Source organism: Gorilla gorilla, chromosome 11 (assembly GCF_029281585.2).
Source record: "Gorilla gorilla gorilla isolate KB3781 chromosome 11, NHGRI_mGorGor1-v2.1_pri, whole genome shotgun sequence".
NCBI lineage: Eukaryota > Metazoa > Chordata > Mammalia > Primates > Hominidae > Gorilla > Gorilla gorilla.
Genome location: NC_073235.2, coordinates 24,432,664 through 24,443,975, shown reverse-complemented (window position 1 = coordinate 24,443,975; position 11,312 = coordinate 24,432,664). Strand labels below are relative to the sequence as shown.

At 35.8% G+C, this 11,312-nt stretch overlaps 1 long non-coding RNA gene across 1 annotated transcript; it reads right to left on the bottom strand.

The window, feature by feature from the left end:
* Nucleotides 1-3,719: 3,719 nt before the first annotated feature.
* LOC129532038 (uncharacterized) lies at nt 3,720-5,760 on the bottom strand. Its single transcript, XR_008677630.1, has 3 exons — nt 5,671-5,760; nt 4,232-4,282; nt 3,720-4,099 (listed from the first exon to the last, which is right to left on the bottom strand). It is a non-coding gene; the product is annotated as an uncharacterized lncRNA (long non-coding RNA).
* Between the last annotated feature and the right edge of the window lie 5,552 nt (nt 5,761-11,312).

Here is an 11,312-nt window from a genome sequence, read left to right as displayed (position 1 = left end):
CATTTATTTATTTATTTATGCCTTTCTTTTTTTAAGGCTACAACACCCAGTAGAATGTTGAATAGAGATGTCAAGAACAGACATCAGTAACATCACCCTCTCCTCCTTTGTTGATTTTTCTATTGGATTTTTGAACTTCATCTCATTTATTTCACCCTAATCTTTGTTTTTCTTCATTTCCTTGCTTTGGGTTTACTTTGCTCTTATTTTTCTAGTTTCTTAAGTCAGAGATTTGTTATTTATTTGAGGTCATTTTTCTTTTTTAATGTAGACATTTACAGTTACAAATTATCAAATGATGACAATTATTCAAGTATTTTGCTTCTGGGGAAACTCCAAACCAATCTGCCTCCTCCTCTAGCGCATGCTAGGTTGCTGACTTTCAGTGTGATTGTGGCAATGTTCATTTTCAAGGCTACCATGTAGCTGGGGAGAGGGTGATGAGAAAAGGGCATGTAAAATGCCGTAAAACTTCCTGTTCTTTCTGAGTCTTCCATTTTTCTTGAATAGATGTTCCTTAGATTTTTTTTCAAGCATTTGGTTAATTTACAGAGTTCTGAAAAGAGTGGATTTTTTTTTTTTACAATGTTTGCCAGTGTTCTCATTGCTTTTTTAAGGAGGAAGGAATTTTTGGAGGTTCTTGTTTTCTCATTTCCATTGATTTAATTCAATTCTTTTATTATTAACCAGAATTTGAACTTGGACTTTCTAAATCCTGAGGTATTTTCACGTAATTAACAGTTAAGAGAGAATCCAATGGGAAATCAATAAAAGTATTAATTTGTAAGTAATTTGGGAATAATCTACCCAAACTCCTTCAATGCCTAACTCTTTGATTTTCATACCTCTTAAAGCACAGAACTATTATTTCAAATACAATTCTAAGCAGAAGTTAAATAGATATAAAACGATTCAAAACAAAGATGCCTTATTTTGAAGTGGGAGTGAGACACCCTTGTCGATTTCTGCCTCTTCTCTTCTCTGCTTGTGGGAGAACTTGAGGAAATTCCAGCATCCTCAACAGAAGCCCCTGCTTTCAATAAATACAGTTTGAAAAACAAAGTAGCAGCTGCATAAGGTGAGAGTCACAGAGGGGCGAGAGGGGAAATGGCTTCCCTAACATTAACAGGTGAAGATACAGATTCTGTGATTCTAGTCCCGTTTTCTCTCTTCTCCCATACGGAAGATTCTCCATAATGCTGTATTTTTCCACTCTTCATCTGATTAAATTGCAATTCATTTGCATTGTTGAGGCACATTATTATTTTCATCATTTAGTAATATTATGTGCAACTTACTTCATTTTTAAATATGTGTTTCACTTGAAATATATGCTGGCTCTGTCTTTAAAGAAAACAGCAAACATTTGATGTCAGAAAAACAACAAAAATAAAAACTTACAAAAAAGAAATAAAAATCCTGCCCTATTAAAGAAGGCCTTTCTGAAATAGGATTTTATGTTACATCTTGACAAAGAAAAAAACTACAAATTAAGTATCAATGCAGGAGAATTGCAAGAAAATGCCATTTCCCAAAAATGAACTAAGCTTATCCTTGAGCATTTGGATTTAACTAGCTAATCACCCTGTCTTTATTAGTCTTTCTTTGTTTTTCCAGGAGACTTTTAAAATATGAAGAAAATAAGAAAAGTTATTTACTTCTTTGAATAATTTTTGGAGAATCCTACATTGTTGAAAATGTATGGCATGACCAAATACATCACATTAATCATAAAACAGAAAGAGGTTCTCTTTTCTTGGTCTATGTCAGGGAATCAGTTTGAAATCTCTTTTTCAAGGCTCTATGAAATGATTTTGTTGAGAACAAGGGTCATGGCTGCTGTGACTGAATATCACTGATTTTTAACAAGTTGCTTCATAATATGTTTCTCTTCCATTTATTTCACTCATTTATCCCACAAGCAATGCGTTTATAAATGCAATAAATGTTTTTTAAATGCATGAACACTTTCATATGGATCAGGGAGTCTTCAATAAATCTTCGTTTTATGTAATGATTCATCTGGAATATTCCAGATGTGGTATTTATAAAGCATTTTCTATTCCATATATCATGAACTTTACGCCAAGCCCAATTTTCAGCCCAGAGCAAGGAGTTCGGGAAATCTGTCCACTTACAACATTTACTTTCTCTTCAAATTACAAATATTACTTAGGTCAATCCTACAAGTTCCCTAAGTGGTCACTGAGGCAAATAACACTAAATGCAGTGAGATGTATGGTAAGGAAGCTAATGATGGCCAGAGGACTGAAATGTACGGTATTTTTTGCAGAGTATTTTCTCTAGCCCTCTACATTTCTCTTCACTGCCTAGAAAACAGAAAATACAGCTCAGTTTCCTGTGCTCCTGAAGCTGTCCCTGACTTTACCAGAAAGAGTTAGTTGCTTGTACCTCTATAGTTCACAGAGCTGGAAATATACTTACTTTTTGAAAGCATTAATCATATGATTTCATTCATTGCCTTTGTGTCTGTCTCTTCTATACAAGAAAGCAGAAAAAGTATTCATCTCACCTTTATAATTCCTGTATCTGTCACAGAATAAGTATCCAATAATAATATTTTAAAGAAATGAAAGAATGAATGATGCATGATGTACAGCAGCCTGCTGGAAAATGTGAGAAAATAGAATGAATTTATGCATTTTTCTCTGGCAGGCTAGTAGGAATAAACTAGATACTACATAGCCAGGGTAGAAAGGAGAATTACCCTACACTCTGTCCTGGTGCCTTCACTGTTTGAAAGAAATAGGAAAGGCTTTGGTGTAAACCAGGAGATGCTGGCTGGCTTGACATTCTGTCTGATTCACCACAGTTTATCTCTTAAATAAAGCTAAGCAGCAGGCAAGTATTTTTCATAAATATTTTTAAAAATAGATGAATAGAAAGAAAAGGTAAACTTCATCGTGAGCATGTCTACTTTTTAATTTTCAATAAGAGGACCTCCAGGTCTGATAAAAACCATCTAAATATTTCTTAGAAATACAGATTCTGTATGTCCAAACTTACCAAATTAAACTTTCAGTGGTAGAGGGGGATGTATTTTAAACAAAAGTCTCAAATGCTTCTTACTATCAGGCTTGTTTGAAAAACATTGACCTAACGAATACTAAACCCTGGAGTAAGACAAGTTCTTCTACTTTATAGATGTGCAATGTGGATTCAGGGGATGACACTTCAACTTTACATAATGGTGTATTTTTACCTCCAGATCACATAACCTTTCTCACCCTTGTTTTCCAAAATAAAAAGGATAATGAATGTTCTAGTAGATTAAACAATAATTGACACAAACACACACACCCAAAGTCAAAACAACAAATTAAACAATAAAAAATGGCCTTAACACATTCTTTCATGTTCCACAAGGCATGCAAAAATGAATGTCAGGTAAAGTGTAATCTGTCTCTTAAAGCTTTCTATTTTCTCCCTAGGAAGGAGAGAGTTATAAGTAAGGACCTGTAATCAAAGTAGGCCAAAATAATCTCTGATATTTAAAAAGGAGTTTGAAAATTTTAAAGTCCTTTTTCTCTCTTGATAAAGCCTGACTCTCAAGAATATCATCAGTAGGAAGTATCAGGAATTGGAAAAATGAGCCTCAGACTGCAACCCAGATCCCAGAAACAGCAGCCGAGGTGATGAGGAGGCTTCAAACCAAAGTACTCCTGAGGGTGTCCTGCAACTCTTCAGAGTGGGCCTGCCATAGTAACCAGCTGTGTTTAGTCACCGACTTCAAACAGGCTGCAGACAACAATATCTTGTAAAAGTAGACAGGTATATTTGATTCCTATTGCTACCATAACAAATTACAACAAATTTGATGGTTTAAGAAACACAAATTATTCTAGAATTCCGTGGGTCAGAAGTCTGTCCAGGCCTGACTGGCCTAAATTAGGGTGTTGTCAGGGCTACATTCCTGCCTGGATGTTCCTTGTTAATTCAAGTGGAATTAGATTCCTTGCAGCTAGAGGGCCAAAATCCCCCTTTTCTTACTGGCTGTAAGCTGAGGGCCGTTCCCAACTTCTAGAGGTGGCAGTATTCCTTGGCTCCTGGCCCGATCCTTGATCCTCGGCTTCTCCATCTGGAAAGCCAGAGGCAGAATATTGAGTCTTCTCACATAGCATCTCTCTAACCTTTCCATCTTTGCATCTCTTGCTCCCAGCCAGAAAAAAGTTCACCATAGTCAATGACTCATGTGATTTATTGGGCTTACCTGCTTAATCCAGGCTAATCTGTCCATCTGAAGGTCCCTACCCTTATTTTGCTGTAACAGAAAAAATAGTAACAAGACAATTAAGATAGTTTATTAATATTGTAATAGCCTGTTTATTGTAGTTATTTCATATCTGGACAGTTCAGTAAAACCTAGAGGTAGAAATAGATACAAATGCACATGGCTATTCAATTTGTAAAAATTGCAGTAATATTAAACTAGCGAGGATAGAAAGGCTACTCAATAAGTGATGTGAGACATTAAGATAATTCAAAAAAGATAATATTTAATTTAGTTCTTACAAAAATTAATTACAGAAAAATCACAGATTGAAAACTAAAATTCCTACAACCAAAAAAGATCTGGAAGAATGTATAGCTAGATAAAATTAAAATATTTCACTGGGAAAGCTTATCATATCAGGTAACAAAACTCATGAGAAGAAAAAAATGACAAAAAAATTAACACAAAATGAAGGCAAACAATTCATCAATGAATGAGACTCATTGATTAACTAGGGATCATCTACTGAATGAAAATAGAGCTTTCTATTTTCATATGAAAAGTTTCTAACATATTTGGAGTGAGAGTCAAATGCAGTATATATGCATAATATAATTAAATACAATGTACGTATCATTTAGTCACAAATGTTCAAAGTTTATTCATTGCTTTGGTTTCATTATGCAACTTGTGTAAAAGTGTCTTCATATGTCCCTGGTACACATCAGTGGAAATAGTGGCAACCAAAATGTTGTTTCCAGTATGTCTTAATGATCTGAGTGTATTGTTTATGATACTAAGGATATTGCCACTGGACCTGTGGAGACTAGTCCTAACCTGTTCTCTTATGAGACATAGACCTTGCAATTTAATGTCGTTAAAAGCAATGTACCCTGAGATTTACTTGGGAGGCTGAGGTGGGTGGATCACGAGGTCAGGAGTTCGAGACCACTCTGACCAACATGGTGAAACCCGTCTCTGCTAAAAATACAAAAATTAGCTGGGCATGGTGGCGTGCGCCTGCAATCCCAGCTACTCGGAAGGCTGAGGAAGGAGGATCACTCGAACCCGGGAGTTGGAGGTTGCAGTGAGCCGAGATCATGCCATTGCACTCCAGCCTGGGTGACAGACCGAGACTCCATCTCAAAAAAAAAAAAAAAAAGAAAAAGCAATGCACCCTCAAGGTGGAACTACTACTCATTGCTCATCTTTTTATTTGAAGGGTGTGATAGATGACAAGGATGTTTCTCATTATTCAGCCTGGCTAAATAAACATTATAGGACCTATACTCATTCTTATATAGACATGTCCATTACATTTATAACTAATATGGAGCAAGTGTATCCATAGCAAAGCAAGCTAGTTGAACAATACAAAATAAACTCTTCACTTTCAAGACCGCTAAACTGTAAATGAACCAACATTGTAAACTTACCTTGGGGAAATGACTTTTATTTAGCCTTCATGTTGCTTTGTTTACCTGTCAGTATAATAAAGAGTAAATTAAAAAGTGGCAATGTTTAATACCATCCTAGCACAGAACAATGTAATACAGATTTGCCTGCACACAGATTGATGAGTTAGGTGACTTGCCACAAAGCTAAAGAAAGTAAATTAATTGGTCTTATTGATGTCTTTCCTTCTTTCCACATCGGAAATGCCACGTGTGTCTGACATATGTGTCAGTCTCTTTATTTTGTAGGAAATAAATCTTGTCTTTTTAATCTACCAGATGTCAATCAAAGTTGTTTTATTTTTAAATCATTCAATGGAAAAATAATCCACAATTCTCTTTCATTTGCCAGACCTTCTAGTGTCTATGTTTCTAAATGTGGAGGTTATCTCTTAAAGGAAAAAAAATAGCCATTCAAAGAAAGTGTGTTTTAAAAATCACAGTGGTCAGAGAGAACTTGAACGTGTTATAGGGTTCCTCCTCTTTATCCATGCAGATACCTGAAGTCAAAGTATAAGCACAGGCCCTAATGCAGGGATCAGCAAATGGTAGCCCACTGGACAAATCCAGCCCAATGCCTGCCTTTGTGTAATCCAGGAGTACAGAATGGATTTCATATGTTTTAGTGGTCGAAAAACATTTTGTAATATATGAAAATAATATAAAATTCAAATTTCAGTTTTCCTAAATAAAGTGTTATTGGAACAAAACCCATTTGTTGATATATCATCTAGGCAACTTTCCTACCAGCAAAGCAGAATTGAATAGTTGCTCAATCTAAGATATTTACAATCTGGATATTTGCAGAAAATATTAACCAGCCCCTGCTTTATGGTCACAAATCTCTCAGGAGACCACAAACTGCTTCCTTTTTGGCTTCCTTATTCTTTTAAATCACTTTCCTTTTTATTCAATCTTATAGCATATTGTCTTGGTTTCTGTCTATACTTGCTATGTGTGTGATAAGTTAAATGAAGACTGTAAAGCACGGGACAAACAAGCGTGCTCCAGTGTGTAAATTTCTGTTCTTTAATCACTCCCTCTGTCTACTCTGTTATCCCAACTATAACACCAGAGAATTCAACATACACTTGTGGAGCTCATTCTAGCAACATTCTCTGGTGTTTTTAACTACCGATCTTGCTCCTTTTCTTACTATCTTCAAAATATTGGCCGGGTGCGGTGGATCACGCCTGTAATCCCAGCACTTTGGGAGGCCAAGGCAGGTGGATCACGAGGTCAGGAGATCGAGACCATCCTGGGTAACACTGTGAAACCCCATCTCTACTAAATAAACAAAAAATTAGCCAGGCGTGGTGGTGGGCGCCTGTAGTCCCAGCTACTCGGCAGGCTGAGGCAGGAGAATGGCGTGACCTGGGAGGTGGAGCTTGCAGTGAGCCAAGATTGCGCCACTGCTCTCCAGCCTGGGCGACATAGAGAGACTCCGTCTCAAAAACAAAACAAAACAAAAAGTATTAAAGATTCATTTGAACAAGCAATAAAACCTGTCAATTCTTTCAACCCTGCAGGCTACAATTGACTATATGTTATCTGATCTTTTCTTCTTGGAAACAGTTGTGTTATTTATACTCTGATAAGACTCAGTCACAAACACGTGTTTCTTCAAGGCAGTCTCTTTCCCCTAGGCACAGATCTTCTCAGATTTCAGAGGTCTAAAACCTAGAACATAAAATTGAAAGTAGTGGGGGGAAACTGTGCTTGTGATAAACTGTTGGAAAAAAAAAGTTGACTTTTTTTCCCCTAACTTAAAACCTCCAGATACAGTAATTCTAATCAAGACTTTGTTTTTTTCTGTTTTATCCATATGCCAATCATCATAAAATTGGTAGAAAATTCTATTAGCCCATTTTCTTGACAATAAAAATGGATTTAATTTTATATTGACATAGTGCATCTTTCAAAACTATGAATATATTTTTAAAGTACTTATTTGCTTTTTAAGATATGATTTTTTCTAATTACATTTTTCTATGTGTGTGTGGAGGAGGGGAGCATTTTTTAAAAAGAGAAAATATTTTCTAATTTTCTTACTATTTTCAATTGTAATCTAGGCTGTATCCGTAAAACCAAACACCAAGTAACAATACATAGCTTTCCCTGTAATCCTGTTTGCCTTTAAAGGGATGTTAATTTTCAAAATCCCTGCAGATTGATATTGAGCACAGATGTGCACAGCAGTAAGTGCACAATATGCAGGCATGTACCTTATCTTCCAAAGTAGCAGTTGAAAATGGCACTCAACCTAATTAGCTCTCAAAAATGATTTAGAAGGACAAGAATTAGGAAGAGAGTCAGAGTTAGATAATGATACTAAATTTTGAAATAGAAATGCGTCTTTAGCAGAAAGTCATTTAAAAAATTCATATGAGGGGATAAGAATAATAACATACTCATTTAGGGTCAACCGCTACTGTGATTCCATAAGCCTCAATTTTAAGTCTACAATTAGGTACAACCCTGCATGAAAAGGCCTTCCTTTGAACCATCTAACCCTATGTAGCTTGTATATTTCACCAGTGCATTCCCTACCTCTGATCTTGACCTCAGCCTGTTTTGTTCCAGCTTCTTTTAGTGCCTCCAGTTTTCATGGCCATTGATTTACTCATAGATCCTTACTTCTGCCTCCATCTTCTCTTAATGCTCCATCTTTACTCTAGGCTATGCATTTTCATTGAAAATTTTGCATAGGGCTTCCTTGTGTGGATTGGGCCTTTGAGGCAGTTCCTGGGAGATATGATGTTATCTCCTTAGAAATGCCTGAGCAAATAATAATAATGATGACAAAGTTGGTGATGGTCTGCTTTCAGGAATGCCTGAAGATGGACCGTTTTCTCTGGACATCCTGGACTTTTTGTTGTTTGTGACTCTCATTTTGTTTTTAATATCAGGGCTTTCCAGAAAAGCTTCTTTGAGACAGTATCTGAAGTTGTTTCTGAAGGAACAATTCCCTAAAGGTTTTAAAATAGAATAAAGATTGGAGGAAAAGTCAACAAACTGCCGTCTCCATCCCACTTACACTTGGTGAAAATACCCTCTACATCGCGTGTGCATAGATACGCAAAGACCGATGTTATTTAAATATCTGTTTATAAAAACAAAGTGTGTAATCTAAATTTCTAAGAATTCTAGCATGTAGTAATTAATTTATTCAAGAACTCCTGATTTAGAATATTGTACACTTTGATAAACATATTTACTTTTATTCTTTACCATATAGAGAAAAAATAGAACATTTTTATTTTCACATGTAATCTAAATAGATTGAAAGAGGTTGTTCAGACAGGATAAAGTTTTCTCCATTCAACATATTATTTAACCTTCTCTTCAGAATATTGCTCTATATATTTAGAAGTATAGACCCCTTTTCCAAACTTGAAAAATGCCTGACATTGGATGACAACCTAGGTTTGAGTTCTGGTTCTGTTGCTTACTCACTGGGTGGTCATGGACAATTTATCTAACATAACTCCATTTATCCCTGTGTGATATGTGGATGATATTACTGTGAAAGGCTACGGCTGTGGTGTGGATTAAAGTGAGATAATGTTGGTTAAGCGTGTTGTAAAGTAGACAATAAAAGTCACTTCCCTTCTTCTGCCTTTCCACTGAAAAAGTTTTATTCCAACCATCTGTTTAGTTCAATTCCTGAAACTTGGGTCACCTCTGATCTCCTTTCCAGTTATCCCCAAGTATACGCTTTCTGCTTCTTGCTATTTAAACTACCCATAAATTTGTAGCTCTGGATGACTTGTACTTTGTGATGAATCACAGATTGATTTCCACTATCAAGAAGTAGTCCTCACCCTTCCTTCTTGCTATTATTTTTCCTCTCTGCAAAAGGTTGCCCTCAAGCAAGAAGAATTTCGCTCTTCCCGTAAAAAACACAAGTCTGAGGCTTCTCTCAGAGACACTTATTTTACCAGAATCATATTATTCAGTCATGAAAGAACATTTTCTCATATTTGTCTTAAATCAAACTTCTGCCCTCTATAGAACTTAACAGAATTTATATTTTGCATAACAGAATTTATGCAAAATGCATAATCTGCATAAAATTATATATTTAAACATTATAATAGAATAAATAATAAATAAAATCTTTGTTACTCCGTGTCATCAACAATTGTTAATTTCATAAGCAAGCATATTTTTTTCTCACCAATCAAATTCACTTGATCTGATTATTCAGTGATGTTCCCATCAATCTGGTAATAACACACACATTGTGGGAGACATAGGAGGTTTATTAAATATAGTACAATTTTTGTAATAATTGTTTTTCTAATTGCAGCCATTATAAAATAATCTTTCTGAACTTGTCTGGAAATATCTGGATGTACAGATATCCATATTTTAAAATTATTTCATCCAGCTTCCTGATTGGCACAAACAGAGTTGATGCTGAAAGTTGTGTCTTCCAGCTGATGGCTTGGGAATCTCTGCATTGGAATTTCAACCAGAAACCCAGGGTTACACTGGCTGCCACTCAAACAGAGAAGCCAAAAATCAGTTTGCTTCCATCTGGGTAGGTAGAACTTCAGCCTGTCATTTCTGAAACATATTAATAACCAAGAAGATATCTTCCCTGCAAACTTCTAGAGGGAAGTATTGAGGAAAATTCTAAAGTAAAGTGGTGATAGTCTGTGAAACTTTATAATCTACCATAAGGCAAAGGGGAAACTGTGCCCTTCCAAAGCATCTTCACATCTCTCAGCATTTCCAGCTCTCCTTTCAGAGACCCTCAAGCCTAAGAGAAGTTATGAATCAGAAGTCATCTTTCCCTTCTGTTGTTTAAAATAAGTCACAGCCCTTTGTTTTCTTAACAAAAAGCTGGGGTTCACAAGGTATATTAACTTGGACAAAAGACAGTTTTATTCAGTTTCTTCCTAAATGTAAAAAAATGTTGGTTTACCTAAGGAAAGGATGTGTGACCTCATAATTACTTTTCCACTTGCATATCTAATATGAAAAAATATATTTAAAATGAGATATTCTGACTCAATTGGATACATTAGAGTGCTCCATGTCTTGTCTTTTACCCTGGGGCTCAGGTAGAGACAACATTCTTGCTCATAGACACCCATCAAGTCTGAAGTACAGGGATGTGATTGGTCTTCAGAATCAGAGCTTACCTTCCACCATCTTGACTTTACCAATTACGTATTTCTGCCCAAGACACCCTGGCTATATCATATCTCTGTAAGGCATTTGCTCCATTTATCAAATCATAGATTCCTCAAATATTAGGACCAGGCAGCCAGATAAAATATTCCTAAATCTTCAGGAAATATGGTAATTAAATGGGCAAAGAGAATTGATTCCTTATCTTGCTGGAGATTACTTCCAGAGTAGAGCGATCTGATCTAATGCTTCTCTTAATCTTCTAGTTTCTCCATCCTATTTGATAATGTATCTGTAGCACTGTATCTATCTGGAAAAATTTACACTTTAAATGGTTGGATAGTGTCACCTCCTTTTGACAATTCATGCATGTATTTATTTAATATTTGATGAGTGCTGACTATGTATTTGTCAGGCACTGAAGCCACACAAGTAAACAAGATGGGCATAGTCTTAGAACCATCACTGTGTTCACGGTGTCT